Source organism: Electrona antarctica (genome assembly GCF_951216825.1).
Source record: "Electrona antarctica genome assembly, chromosome: 9".
Classification (NCBI taxonomy): Eukaryota; Metazoa; Chordata; class Actinopteri; order Myctophiformes; family Myctophidae; genus Electrona; species Electrona antarctica.
In genome coordinates this window covers 24,357,233-24,372,353 of record NC_136790.1, presented here as the reverse complement: position 1 = coordinate 24,372,353, position 15,121 = coordinate 24,357,233, and the positions used below count along the sequence as shown (strand labels likewise).

The 15,121-nt window shown below is 43.3% G+C and overlaps 1 protein-coding gene across 2 annotated transcripts in view; it reads right to left on the bottom strand.

Annotated features, from left to right (window-relative positions):
• The window catches only part of sox13 (SRY-box transcription factor 13), a 36,891-nt gene extending 25,671 nt beyond the window's left edge, over positions 1 to 11,220 (bottom strand). For both annotated transcript variants that reach the window (XM_079509427.1, XM_079509428.1), the window contains exon 1: positions 10,958 to 11,220. The gene's annotated coding sequence lies outside the window, so the exon portion shown is untranslated. The remainder of the gene's footprint in view (positions 1 to 10,957) is intronic.
• Positions 11,221 to 15,121: the final 3,901 nt, after the last annotated feature.

The window sequence follows — 15,121 nt, the reverse complement described above, 5'->3', positions numbered from 1 at the left end:
CTTTAAACTATGCCTATAAACCTAACCTTATTCCTAAACGTAACCTCAGTAAAACTATGACTAAACCTAAACTTATTCCTAAACCTTAACCTCAGTAAATCTATATAATATGGGGGTGAGTGTGTTTTGGGGCGAGCGTTCCGATTACCCACATACATACAATTCAATTGAGATTTACTGGCATGAGAAAAATATATTTACATTGTCAAAGCAATAAATATGGTAAAAACCATTTAAGAAAATGCTGAAAGTATACGGTTGGAGGGGGTACAGCATTCAGCATTGTGTTAACCCAAAATCGTGAAAATATTTATTTCAGAAAACTGGAGGATTTAGACGATTTTTTTTAATTTTGAGGTCAGGCCTGAATGGGTTAAAGAGCGATATGTCACATTGCGTAGTTATATGTACAGGGTGTAAAGCAACACACATAATCTTTGGAGTCATGTGATCAACATGCATCAGTCAGATTCCATTTAAATTGGCCTTCCAAAGTTTGCGTGTGCTGGGTAGGCACACACACACACACACACACACACACACACACACACACACACACACACACACACACACACACACACACACACACACACACACACACACACACACACACACACACACACACACACACACACACACACACACACACACACACACACACACACACACACACACACACACACACACACACACACACACACACTTTCTGTTTCTTGCTCTCTCTCTTGTCTCTCTCTCAGATGTTCTCCCTCCCTTCAGTGGGCTTTCTAAATAAGATGTATAAATAGGCTGATGACACAACAGCTCCTTTCTTTCACAAAGAGGGAACCGGGAGAGAAAAGAGAGGAGAACAGGACGCTGGCTTTAGTAGCGGGCCCTTTCTTCTCCTGCTTTTCAGAAACGCAGGTTAAAAAGCAGCCTCTTTCTTTTCATGCCTCTCTCATCATCCGTCTCTCTCCCTCTCTCTCCCTCTCTCTCTCTCAAACAGGTCGCGCATTGTGGCGGCTAGCGAAAGGCTACAGTGGCATTTATCAGAGCGCCGGGGCCCGGGGAGAAGAAGGAGGGGAACTTAGGACAAAACACATAGCCCAATAAAGAGATAGAACAAGGGAGGGGGAAGAAAGGATGTGTATGAAGACCACTTTTTTCCCTTCAGAAAGACCCCCCACCCCCATCCCCAGCTCCTTCGGGCGAGCTCAGACAAAGGGGGGCCAGACTCGCACAATGTGCTCTCTGCTTCAGCCCGGCACACTTTAGATCCTCGCCCCATTCACAGCTCCTGCTTGAGAGTGCACACGTGTTCACACAATATTGTCTGTGTGTGTGTGTGTGTGTGTGTGTGTGTGTGTGTGTGTGTGTGTGTGTGTGTGTGTGTGTGTCGGGGGTCTATGTTTGCCGTGGGTCTTATAGGCTGAGGGGGCCAGGGCTCCAAGGCGTTGCTATGGAAACACATTTGAGCAGTAAGGAGCACAACAGGTGATTCTAAAGAAGGCCTGCTCGTCTCAGCATTGACAGTCTGTGTTGTATGTCTGCGTGCGTGCGTGTGTGCGTGCATGCGTGTGCGTGCGTGCGTGCGTGCGTGGGTGGGTGCGGCTATAGTTGCCTGTGTTACAAAGAACTCTGCTAAATATCTTAATCAGTTCCAATGAACAGAGAGAACTAAATAGTGACACCACATCTCATCCTCATGGTCTCATGTGTCTATCTGGGTGCTAAGTGCCAACCGCAAACTTCTAAACAAGACATGCCAGTGTTATCTGATGACACTCGTCTTAGGGCAGTGGTCTTCAACCGTTTTCATATCAGGGTCCATTATAGTAGTAGTAGTAGTCAACTAGTCTATTAATACACTCGCTATGACTGTAGGAAGGCCAGGTACCACACAAGCTGGCTTCAGGTCAAAAAGACATTTGTTTTCCTGCGATGGTATTGGCCACTGTCTCCCGTGGAGCTCCAGACACTTTGACACCTTCTCCCCCCATGCAGCAGGGTAGAGCCATTGTCTTTTACATTGAACAATGGGCTGTCTGGAGGTGTGAAGTCCAATCCCATGGGGGAGAAAGGGTGACAGAGGTCCATTTGAAATGAATAGGCAGAGATGGTATAAGTAACAAAAAACAACAGAGATGATTTGAATTGAATATTTAGGAAAAGGCATGGAAGGGGAACCTTCTGAGAGCTTCATGGGAAAAGATAATCAACTTCAAAATCTCAAAATGGTGTCAGAAAGACCTCACAGACACATGTGTTAAATGGTGCTGCCCCTACTAAACGTTCACTAATTTATTATTTATCATAATTGTAAAACACCCTTTACTTCTGCAAAAAGGCGATGTTTTGAAATAATCATTCGAGCTTTGAGTACGGCCTCAAGGATACTGTAGGCCTACATTTGGGGGGAAAATACTATCTTCCCAACGTAAATAGTAAATACAACCAACATGCATGGCTAATGGAGCCCCTGGTGTCCATTATCATGTCCATTAACCATGGTTTTCCGTCTTCGGCTTTCATGTGAGAATTGTGGAATAACCATGAGCCTAATGCATCATCACAAAGTGCCCTACTTTTCTGTGGCATTTCAAATAAGATTGAGTATATGAAGTATTTCCAAATGGCTCTTATATTCTTTAATAGTATTGGGAATGCAGGGTAGGAATAAAAAATACATCTACGCATTGCAGCAACAATGCCAGGGCGACTCGTCTTGACATTTAATTTTGTCAGCCATTTGTACCAAAGAGCACCTTTCTCTCTTTCTTCCAGATGGCTCTTAAATTTATTGGCCTTATAGATCAAATGTGCTCAATTTGGGCTGTTTTCTGATGGTTCCCGTAATTGTTGGACTAGTCATTTAATTGGTTACACCATTTAAATGCCACTGTGCACATTGCTAGAACACAGTGATGTCTTATCTCTCATCTAAAACATCTCTCTGATAACTTGAGTGGTAACCACATGAAACCTAGTCTCTATTCCGGGGCAATTCAGCAAAAATACAGGATCTATTCTACAAGCTCACAACATGTCACGTTGCGATGCGTTTGAAGACTTTGAAGAACATTCTGTTTCTATATGTATGTCATTTCCACCTCGCTCTCAATAAAAATCTATAAAATAAATAAAAATACAAATAATCACCATCCCCAGTTCCCCACTCACCCATTTGGAATGAAAGTGTGCGAATAAGGAAGTTATACAAAAATGACAATTTTAGAGAAGCAACCAGATCTTCTGGCTCAGAGAAGTGTGTTGTTCTGATTCTGTAAAGGCCTATTCATACTCCAGTTTTGATAAGGTCACGTTGCGGTGGTAAGCGCTTCACCGCTCAGCGGCGCTCACCTAAACACATCTCTCTGTTTTTACTAACCATAAGGTGGTGATATCACCTAGTATTCAGGCCTTAAGTCGATTCACTGAATGCCATATTATCAAACAACAACTTCTTATTTATACCAATGCATGAAAGCAGTTAGGCAGTAGCCTATAAGGACGAATGTAGATAAATTGCAAGTAAACATGACATTTATAACTATATAGATACAGTATAGTAGACTATAGTCAAATCTCACATATGCGACGCATCACAAGTTACAGGGGTGAAGATTCATCTACAATCATATTACACCTGAGATTAAATAATATAAGCGAGTGGAAAGCATCAAACAGTGGACAGAGGTCTTTGTGTGAGTATGCAGTACAGAGATGCAGCCAAAGGCTGTCAACAGCACACCAAAGCGCGGCCAGATTAGCAAATAAGAGGAAGTAAAGTGAACAACGAATTTCAGGGTTTGCAACTGACACATCTCATGTCCCCTTCAGCGGTCATCCAACACAAGGCCGTGGCTATATGATAACGCCACACATACATTTATACGATCCATCCCCAATTTATGGCTGTGCCACTGCCATGTAGATCAGGGGTGGGGCAACTGGCGGCCCAGGGGGCCACATGCAGACCCCACCATCACCAAATGCGGCCCACAGGTTAATATCAGAATACTGATATTATTCCAGCTGTTGCAATTCCAAACATGGCCTGCTTTAATTAATCTGGAGTGAGTGTGGAAATATAGTGGCCCTCTCCATCGTCAAAGTTGCTCACCCCTGATGTAGATCAATTTGAGTTATGTAATACAAAGTTTTACTTTAAATGAAGTTGCCTGACGATGGGAAGAGTGTGAAATCCTTCCCAGCGATTATCTCGTTTAGCATCTCAGGCTTATTTTCAATATGTGGGAGAGGCACATCCAAGCATGCATTCTTAAAAATTCCCCCCTGGTTAATTTACATTAGGCCTCATCATTTAAATAGAGGTGTTGGAGATAACAGAGTACGGTGATGGAGAGATAACTTGGACCGTCAGGCAAGACATGATAGCATAGCACACACTTTTCAGGAAATAATCACATTATAATCATTATTATCTTTGACATGCCAAAAATGGAAACCGTTGACATTTTCCAATTAGTTCTTCCCTCTGGAGTTGTCCTCAACTATGTTGAAGCCCTCTATTTATCCAAATCAATAGAAGATGTGTCACAAGGAATATAGCGTTATGTAAAGTCATTCTAAACCTAAAGTTCAGTTCAGTGTGCATGTACCTAATTTTCTTTGCTTCAAAGTTTGAGTTATTCAACGCTGATATATGCATCAAGTAAAAAAGTAAAATGATGATATGCCCAATCGTATCGAATGGCTTTGTTTGTCTCATAGTTCAAGTTACTGCAGTGTGGAGGCTTGTTTTCTATTCCCTCCACTATTACGTTAAATATTGTTACCAAAGTTGTAAAGCAAACAACCAGCTTTTACAAAGTGGACACATAATGCTTCTACTGTCGCTTTAGATTTCACAGATTTTCAAAAGAAATGCAAATCATGCCACAGGACTGCTGCGGCGTAAACAAATGGTCTCTCTGGTCATTTGCAAGTGACTGACCACACATGCACGTACGTTTGCTAGCGCGAGCAGCGCCGAGCACACACACACGCGCACACACACACACACGGGTCTAATAAGGGAAGTCTTGTGATGAAGAATTGAGTTAAAGGGTACCAATGAAAACAGTGCCGTGTTGTTTGCTTGGAAAAAGCATGTAAATTAACCAGGAAACTAGTATTTTATTTGTGCGAACGGAGTTGATGCATCAATAGAACGGTTGTGAATTCTCTCGAGCAAAATAAACAAATTCACTGGACAGAGCATGGCAACAGGCCGATAAATGCCTTGGATTGAGTTGAACAAACAAAAAACATCTGTCTTTCTGCTTCTCTGTCTTCCCATATCTTCCCTCGTGGTTATAAATAAATGTAGTTTATTTAAAGGAAAGCAAATGTATTATCATAGTAGCGTGTGTGTGGTGTAAAATCTGAAATGGTCAAATCTATGTACATAGTCAATTTGCATATTAATCCTTTATTCTGCAAATAATAATCTTGGATTATTATTACTACCAATTTGGCACATTTGCAATGCTGTATACACAGCATAATGTATACAATACATACACAATTACCATGTCCATATGCTGTATCTCTGGATATAATATACTGTGTATTGTGTACTATTCTGTAAGTACTTTGTAACTATAATACTACTCTATTTGTGCTAGAAGGAGGAGAGGACACTGGAGCAGCACGGACATTTAAAGCCTTTTTTATTAGGTGCTAGTACAAAAAAGAGACTCAAGAGAGACTAACGTTTCGACCTTACGGTCTTCATCAGAGTCATGAAATGGCAGCATTTGGGCAGTGTTTAAATATACGGTAGGTATGGGCGGGGCTTTCAGTGAGCCAATGAACAACAGTCATGTTACATGGTAGTAACGCCACTACCCACCCCACAATATTTGTGCTACTTTGCACAACCTGTACATTCATTTTGGAACTGCACAGATTGAGATAGCAGAAACTGCAGATAATCTACTTTTTAATCCCATTATATGCATTTTGAATGTTTTGAGTTGGGACAATTAATAAGTTATTATTTAGCCTTTTTTTAATTGATTTTGAGTCTTCGTGTATGGTATAGAAGTCGAAAACAGCAGATTTGATGCGTTAGAGGCGTGAGAGGCTGCTTTCAGTGCGCAACAGTGTCATACAATGGACTACCGGTATAATTTAGCCATATCCTGCAACGGTCTGCTGTAATAAACAAATTTGCCATGGGGGATCATTAATGTTTTAGCTTATCTTATGAAGCGCTTCTATGAGCCAGAAGAATTAGTGGTGTATTTTCTGTGATGAGAACCCGCGTGGGAATGGACATAGACTTAAAAAGGTTAAATTCCACTGTCGGAGCGATTTTACGCAAACAATAGAATATGCAGACAACTCATTCTCCCCAACAAAAGATTCACCTTTAACTGTATTTAATGAAACACACCTTGGTCCTGTATGAGCTTGTACTCTGCCACGGCGCACCATCTCTTTGTGCGCTTGCACGCCTGCTTTACACACACACACACACACACACACACACACACACACACACACACACACACACACACACACACACACACACACACACACACACACACACACACACACACACACACACACACACACACACACACACACACACACACACACACACACACACACACACACACACCACAGAAAGTACAGAAAAGTCCATACTTGTGTGCTTTACAAAGGGCCCAGAACCCGCTCACTATAAATTGTCATAAGTGAGGCAGTGCAGTCAGTGTTCAGAGACACTTGACTTGAGTTCTTTCTTGTTCAGACTGATTCACAGGCCTTGATAAATTGATAAATAGGCTGACGCAGCGGAAAACACAGAGGATTGGTGCTCTGTATGTATCCATGGATGCAAATCCATAATCATACCTGTATAATAGTACAGGTTGTAAAGCCTGGCTTGGCTAAAACCATTATAGCAAAGAAAGTATTTAAATTGTTATTTAGTCTCTGCTTACAATATGACCAAACCATTACATTGAAAATAAATAATTTGCCTAATTGCCTCTATCTTTAAATGATATCAGTCATTAAGTCATTTTCATTTTGCATCAGATGCTATTGAGATAAACGCAATGGATTTAGCATATTTCACATGGAAAGAGTACGAATATCTAGTCTGAGTGATCAATCAACTCAACACCAATGATGCTATTGAATCAGTTTTAACAAGCAAGAGGTGGCACTGGCCAAGCTCTGAGTAAGCAGGTCTCTTACCTTAAAATGTGCGAAGATGCTTACAGGACTGTGTATTTGACTTTGTCCTCTGCGTTCAATGAGTCTAGAAGATGTTGTCTTTCTCCTGTGTTCTCTTTCTGCTTGTATCTCTCAGAGGACGGCCCATCAGCATTATTAGACCTCCACTTTGTCACCCCCATTTTGTCACCCCCGCCCACAAGGAAAGAGATAGTGTGCGTCCATGCATGTCGGTCTACATTTGTGTTGACAAAACATTTCTTCCAATGTAACAGTCATTCTCCTTCCACAACGTAACGGGTGAAACACTGTGTCAAAAGTGCCATGAAGAGAAATTATGAAAAGATGGCAGGGTGGTAGTTCTCAATTACAGACAACTACGTTACAGATCATTTAAAACTTGGATGATACGATCACATCTTTATTGATCTCTGAGGGAGATTTTCATTGCATACTGCAGGCCAAGAATAGGAAGGTCATAGGACTACAACAGAAGGAAAGGTTTAGCGGCACAATATGAAGTACACACAGCTACGCCAAGCACAATTAGACAAACCATTGAAATCTCAACGTTCCAAAACAGAAGATGCAGTACACAAGTACACACTACTTAGCATCTCATTCTCACCTGGCATCTTCCAACACATTTAACAATCACCTCTATATCTGAAATTCTTCCATCTCATCAGTAAGAAGGGATATGTCTCTTGTGAAGGACAAAATATAAAGTGTGTCTCAACCACACCTGAGACAGAATAAGTTCGTTTTCAGGACTTCTCCCTGGCTCATAAAAGAGTATAGAAGTGCTCAGTAGTTGAGGGCATTTTATTTACAGAGTGAGTGCTAAATAAGCTCTATGTGACACAGCGGCAGAGATACGCTATTAACAACTAATATTAAACACCAATACTGTCACTGTGTGTGCTGATGCAACACAGTACAGGGACAACAGGATCTCCTACACAGTGCAAAGAGATGGTGCAACGCACTACACAAAGTAGGCCACACAAAACATATGACCCTACATTCTTGTGAGGTTTTCAACAACTAGGAGTATGTATGTTCAAACAACAGGACACACAGCCTTGGTTGCTGATGTCAAATGAAGTGTTTTGAGTGAGCAACAATTGAATTGAATGTCCAAAGAAAGAAAAAAACAAGCACACACTAAAAGAAACGAGAGAAAGTTACACAGAGTTGTATAGACCTTGTAAGTACTAACTAGACTGTGCCAAAACAATAAAAGCAAGGCTGCCAACAGTTGTGCGTTGTCAATGTCAGTAACCAAACTATGTTTTCCTCAAGTACTTTTTTTCCAGTAAAGAGTCCTGGATTTTTGGTTTCAGGGTGGACACTGGACACCAAAGAAAGAAATGTTATCATATTGTGTGATTACACACAATATGATACACACACACACGTACACGCACACACACACACACACTAAGCTAAGCTAAAGGAGGGCTGGAGGAACATACGAAAACATGTGCACACATGCGCGCACGTGCACGCACACACACAATTGTCCATTGTGGTTTGTGTCTGTGGAGTCTCGGTTCAATAGGATAATGAGAACAATGTCCAGAGCTATATAGGAGGTCAGGGGGAGAGAAGAAAAGCTTTGTCCTGCCCTTATGGACATGTCTGATGTATAGGAAACTGTGCAACACACACACACACACACACACACACACACACACACACACACACACACACACACACACACACACACACACACACACACACACACACACACACACACACACACACACACACACACACACACACACACACACACACACACACACACACACACACACACACACCTGCCAATAAACCCTGACACATGCACAACTACAACACATTCAAACACACACACACACAAAGCTGTCAATACACATGCACACGCGTACAAATTAGAAAGCAAAGGGGTAAAACGTAAGACTGATAACACTCACAAAGCCCCACTGAGGTATGACGGCAAGAGAACAATGTGGCATTTCAACTGTCACTACGGCTCCTGGTGCACCTGAACAAGAAGAAAGCAGGACAGAATGACAGAAAGAAGGAGTGAGAAAGCAGAAGGGGAGACAGAGACAAAGGGAGAGAGAGAACCCTGCAGGTCACCTCTCCCCCTCGATGAACCCATTCACCTAGGAAGACAAAGCTCCAGAGAAGATAGAGAGAAAGAGATGGGGGGGTTGAGAGAGGTTAAAACGTCAAGCCACTCCTTGAGATTATATACACACAGACATAGCCTTCCATGCAGGTGTAGGTGTGCATGTGCGCGTGTGTGTGTCATGATGTGTATGAATGAGTGATAAAGGGTCAGTCAGACAGACAGATATGACCATGTGAGACTGGACAGAAGTCATGTGTGGATCATTGTGGCGGAATGGAGACACGGACAGGTGGACACATGGAAGTCTTCATATAGGCTTCTCTATGTTGCTCTGGTCCTTGTCGCTGCCTCTCAGGCCCACACTCCACACGGGAACATCACCCACTAATCAGATAAGAGAGCAGTGAGATTTGTTCAGCCTGATTTATACCCTGATTTATTACTTTTGGCACGGGTTGTCAAAGTATACATTTGCCGTTATGCCCATCGTGTGTGTGTGTGTGTGTGTGTGTGTGTGTGTGTGTGTGTGTGTGTGTGTGTGTGTGTGTGGCCCTGACAAAACGTACACAGTTCACAACTGTGCACGTGTGCACTCACAGTTCTGACACCCATTAATAGGGCCAATTTTAGCATCCCATGTCCTCTCAGCTACCCAACAAAGACACACCAAATGAATGAAAGAAAGAAAGAAAGAAAAAGTAAGAAAGAAAGAAAGAAAGAAAGAAAGAAAAAGAAAGAAAGAAAGAAAGAAAGAAAGAAAGAAAGAAAGAAAGAAAGAAAGAAGAAGGGATGTAACAAAAAGAGAGGGGGGGAGACAGGAATAAAAGCGGGTTGGGAAAGAAAAGAGATTGACAGAGAGAAAAGGTCAGGGACTCCCCACTGAGGACAGCTTTGTATGCAGCCAGTCACTGTAAAGACACACAGAAGACACGCACGCTCTCACACACACACGCGCACGCGGTGTCAAAATCCAGAAATTCGCCGTTCAATAACTCCCCCACTGTTTGACAATGCCTGCTGACTTCTCTATGGCACATGCATTGTCTTCGCATCGTCATCTGTTGGTTGTCAATCAGCCAGTCAACGTTGTTGCAATGTAAGTAAGCTATCTAAAAGAAGAAAGTAAGAGAGCATTTCTTTTTTCCCCCCTCTCCTGTCTCACAGTCACTTCTAAACGTTTTAGACATTTGACAAGGAAGCTGTGCATTGACAACTTTAGTCAGTGTTTAGAAGAGTGTGGAAACCCCATTCGCGAACATTAACACTTGTGTCTATTCTTAGGGAAGTTGATTATACACACTCATTTGCATCAGCAGGACTGACATCATCATCTCTCTCTTGCAGTTAATTGTTGGAGCTGCCTGCCATGCAAATAATCATCATAGTTGCTGCTAAGATATAATGAAAAACACATCTATACTTCATATTTTCCTGGTAGAGGTAATTTAATAATGACATCATTGACATGGCCAGAATGTGAACTTTTTTATGGGGCTTTTTTTGTTTTGTTTTGCAGAAAAGTCATCACTGTTCAGACTTCGTGTATACTTTACTCACGTACATATAATAGTTTCAATGGGGTTGAGTCTGAACGCGCGTGAATGCAATTTACTAATAAAAGTGCATAGTGTCTGTGTCGCTGCACATCCATCTACTCACCACTCCTGGTGCGCCCCGGGCGCTCCAAAACTTCCGTCCCGTCTCGCCGCTAATAGCTCACCGCATGCAAAGCACGGCGGTTTGAGGCAGAACAGATGAGCTCGCAGATTGTTCGGCTTCTGTCTTCTGGTGGTGACAGCCAGGGAAAAGGGCTGAAGAAGCGTGTTATTTACTACTTGTGTCCTGCGCTGGGCTGTGTGTGTGTTGTTGGGGTAACCTCCTCTCGGTCGCCGCTCCTCTCTCTCTCCCGATGACTTTCTGGTGTTTTGTTTCCAGCATTCACACTCCCTGGCGCTCACCTCCCACTTAAAGGGAGAGGACTCCTTTTCGCAGTCACACCATGAGTCACACAACACGCACGCACGCACACACAAACACAGTGGTCTTGACTCTGCCTGGCTCACTGGACGGGCCACAACTTGCCAATACCTATTTTGCCCCAGAGACGAGCGCTTCGTCTTCTTCGATTGTTCCCTGTCAATAAGTTGATCTACTTCACACACGCACGCGCGCATGCACGCACACACACGCGATTAGGCCTATGCTATGATGACCAATGAATGCACCTGCATTATTCTCTTTTTGCTATTCAAGAAGAATAAGGTGAAGGATTGGTTGTGTCAGCGTCACTGTAGTGAAATGTTATTATTATTATTAGGCTATTATTCATCATTATTATTATTTACTATGAAATTGTGCATTTCCCGTCAGTCCGCCAGTCAGTCAGTCAGTCAGTCAGTCAGTCAGTTAGATCTCCATACATGGATCTGACCTTCATGACATTCCATATGTTGATCCTTCGCCATCCATCCTTCCTCTTCGATGTCTCCCTTTTGACTGATACCTCATACCTGTCCATTTAAACTCTAGACAGGCCTGCCCCAAAGTTATTAGTGTAGCCGTGCCCAGCAGCCGGCGGAAACTAGAGTTCTCAACAGGCCCGAAAATTAAGGCCCGGCCCTACCTGGGCCTCATCAAACCCTGTACACTCAAGACACTGCCCCTGCTGCCACCCTTAGATCTCCATATGTTGATCTGACCTCATCAAACCCTGTACACTCAAGACACGCTCCATATATGGCCAGTACAGAATTAATTCTATATGTTGATCTGATCCCCCATGCCAAAGCGCCAGCTCTTGCCCAGCAGTCTGCTGTTACCCAGGCGGATGCGTGCATGCAAGGTCGCTTCTCGCCCTCAGGTGTCTTACTGGTTATTATTATTATTTATAATGTCTTTGTTATTGTTTTACTACTATTACAATGTTGAGACAGGACCCAAAAGGCTACTTGGTTCAAGGTTGTACTTTATTGTTACATCTTGTGTACAGGTACATAAGAGTAAAATGTATTTTTGTTTGGCTTCCTTCAGACAATGCAGCAGCATAGATAACATCAAACATCAAACACAGCAAATAAAGAGTGCAAAAAAGGGCAAACAATCATCACATTCCGGCCACATCACAATTGACGTCCTCACTTGTCTGTCATTCTGGCCAATCGCAATTTGCGTCCTCACTTTTCTGCCCTCACTTTTTATCCTCCGTACTTTGCTCAGCCAATCAAATCATCTCAATTCCGTGCTCAGCCAATCAAATCATCGCTATTATTCACACAAACACAAAAGCATAGCCCTAAAAAAAGAGTAACATGTGTATGTTTTCCCTGTAGTAACAAAGGTAGGTAAACTTAGTGTGAATAACTTCATAGTAGGCTATGTTCCATGTTTGTACTATATATTGTACTGTATTGTTACAATAACAATCTTGAAATCTTGAAAACCTGCACGCTGTTGTGTTTTTACTTTTTACATATATCTTCTCCACTTTATAACGTAGCACAAAAAGAAAATGAACAAGATGATGAAAGAGAAAATTCCCAGCTGAACTATAGTCTGAAGATAGAGAGAGAGAGAGAGAGAGAGAGAGAGAGAGAGAGAGAGAGAGAGAGAGAGAGAGAGAGAGAGAGAGAGAGAGAGAGAGAGAGGGAGGGAGAGAGAGGGGGAGCAGTAGCATGGGAGTAAAAGAACTATAGCTCAATCTAGAGAAGGGAAACAAGCAAAGTCATAGTAGGCTACTGTCATTGGGAGGTGAAGATAAAGAGAAGCAGTGCTCTGCGGGAAAAGAGTCATAGCAAGGGAGACAGGGAAAGAGAGAGAGAGAGAGAGAGAGGGGCTATAGCTGCACTGGGAGCTGATGTGCCATTTCTAATCCCCCCTGTTCGTGGCTTTGTGCTGCGGCCCAGCAGGAAGTGGGAGCTGGGCAGACAACAATTAACAAAAGAGCTGTGAAGAGTACAATTAGCCATCAATGGCCAACCACGGGCCTTTGTGCCTGTCACCATGGAGACGGCACAACACCACTGTTCCGGGATTACAAAACCCTTCTCTCTACTTCTCCTTTTCACTCCCCTTTTCTTTTCTCTCTCTCTCCCTCTCTTTTCTTTTTTCTCCTCTCCCTCTCTCTGTCCCTCTCACACTCCCCTTTTATAACCATTCCTTTTTACTTATCTTGTTTGTACTTTCTTCTGTCTTCTGCCTTTCATTCAAATGTTCTTTTCCCCTCTCTCTCTCTCTCTCTCTCTCTCTCTCTCTCTCTCTTTCCTTTAGCCTTTCCCTTTTTCTTCTGTTTTTCAAGCTCATTCTCCTTTTTTCCGGTCTCTACACTTCATCTTTTCAGCCTCACAGTGGCAGACGTGCATGTACAGTCACACACACACACACACACACACACACACACACACACACACACACACACACACACACACACACACACACACACACACACACACACACACACACACACACACACACACACACACACACACACACACACACACACACACACAAACCTGCACGCCTCAGAATCGGCTACCTTTATTCCCTCTGCTGCCTTTCAGGTCATGCACCTTTGTCTGCATTGATGTAGCCAAAGCCAAGCCATACTGAGCTGTGCCAAGTCTGTTTGGTCTGTTTATTTGATAGCACTGGGCTTAGGTGCACTCACTGACTCAAGACTAATTTCCACTTCATCATACAACTGTGTGTGTCACTGTAAATAAAAAAATCCCACCTGTGTGCCCCGTGTCTGAAACAGTCGGGAAATGACAGAGTTAACATGTGGGGGTCCCCGGGGGGTCCCCGGAACATCCAGACCCCCAGGAATGCACCCAGGGGGCCGACTCGGTTCCGGCGAGCCGCCCCACGTCCGATATGGTTGAGAAATGACAGAGTGTGGGGGGTCCCCAGGGGGTCCCTCTACTGTACTGTACTGTCACACCGAAATCATATATACAGTTAATATATATGATTGTGGTTGCACCATTCAATAATATTTACAGCGATGAACACGGTCAAGTATGCATATATTCTGCATCACTGGTGTTGTCGGGGCGACCACAGGCTACAACCACCATGTCATTGTACAATGTGAAGTTTGTGTGGCTCATGGGAGGCCACTAGCCAATATAGTTGTTTTAGCGTGGGCCCAGTACTGGCATTCATGAATCATGGGCACTACAGCAATGATACCTCCTCTGGCAGCAGTGGCAGTTGTGGTCTATTTTTTTGCCATGCATCAGCAGCCTCACCTATACACATAATGTCTTAACTAACGCAACCGCAACTGAAGTCAATTACCCACACTCAGTTCCTGTGCGCCTCTCTTCTGAGGTTGTCAGTTCCTGGTGGTGCAGATTGGAATCAGAGCACTCGGTTGCTTTCTCTCTCCCCCTCGCCCATTAGATGCCTATCTGCTGGGGCCCACTGCACAGTGCACACTCCAACCATCTGACTCACCCTGCCTGCCACTCCACTTTCTTTCTGACCCTTTTCTCTCTGTCTCTCAGTCTCTGTCACTATCCCTTTGACTCCCTGTCCCACTCAAACTCTCTCTCCTTTTCTCGATCTCCTTTACCTCCTTGTCTTTTTCCACAACCACAACCCCTCTGTCTGTTTCTATCTCTTCTCTCTCCCTCTCTCGAACATATTCTCAATCTCTATTACTCCCTTTTTCTTGGTCTCTGTATCTCACACGGTCTCTGTCACTTTGTCTTTAGTACTCTCCTCACTGTTTGTCTCTCTCTCTCTCTTACCCCGCTCCCCCTCTCATTCTGTCTCTCTCTCTTGCCCGCTCCCTCTCTCATTCTTTCACTCACAAACACGTCC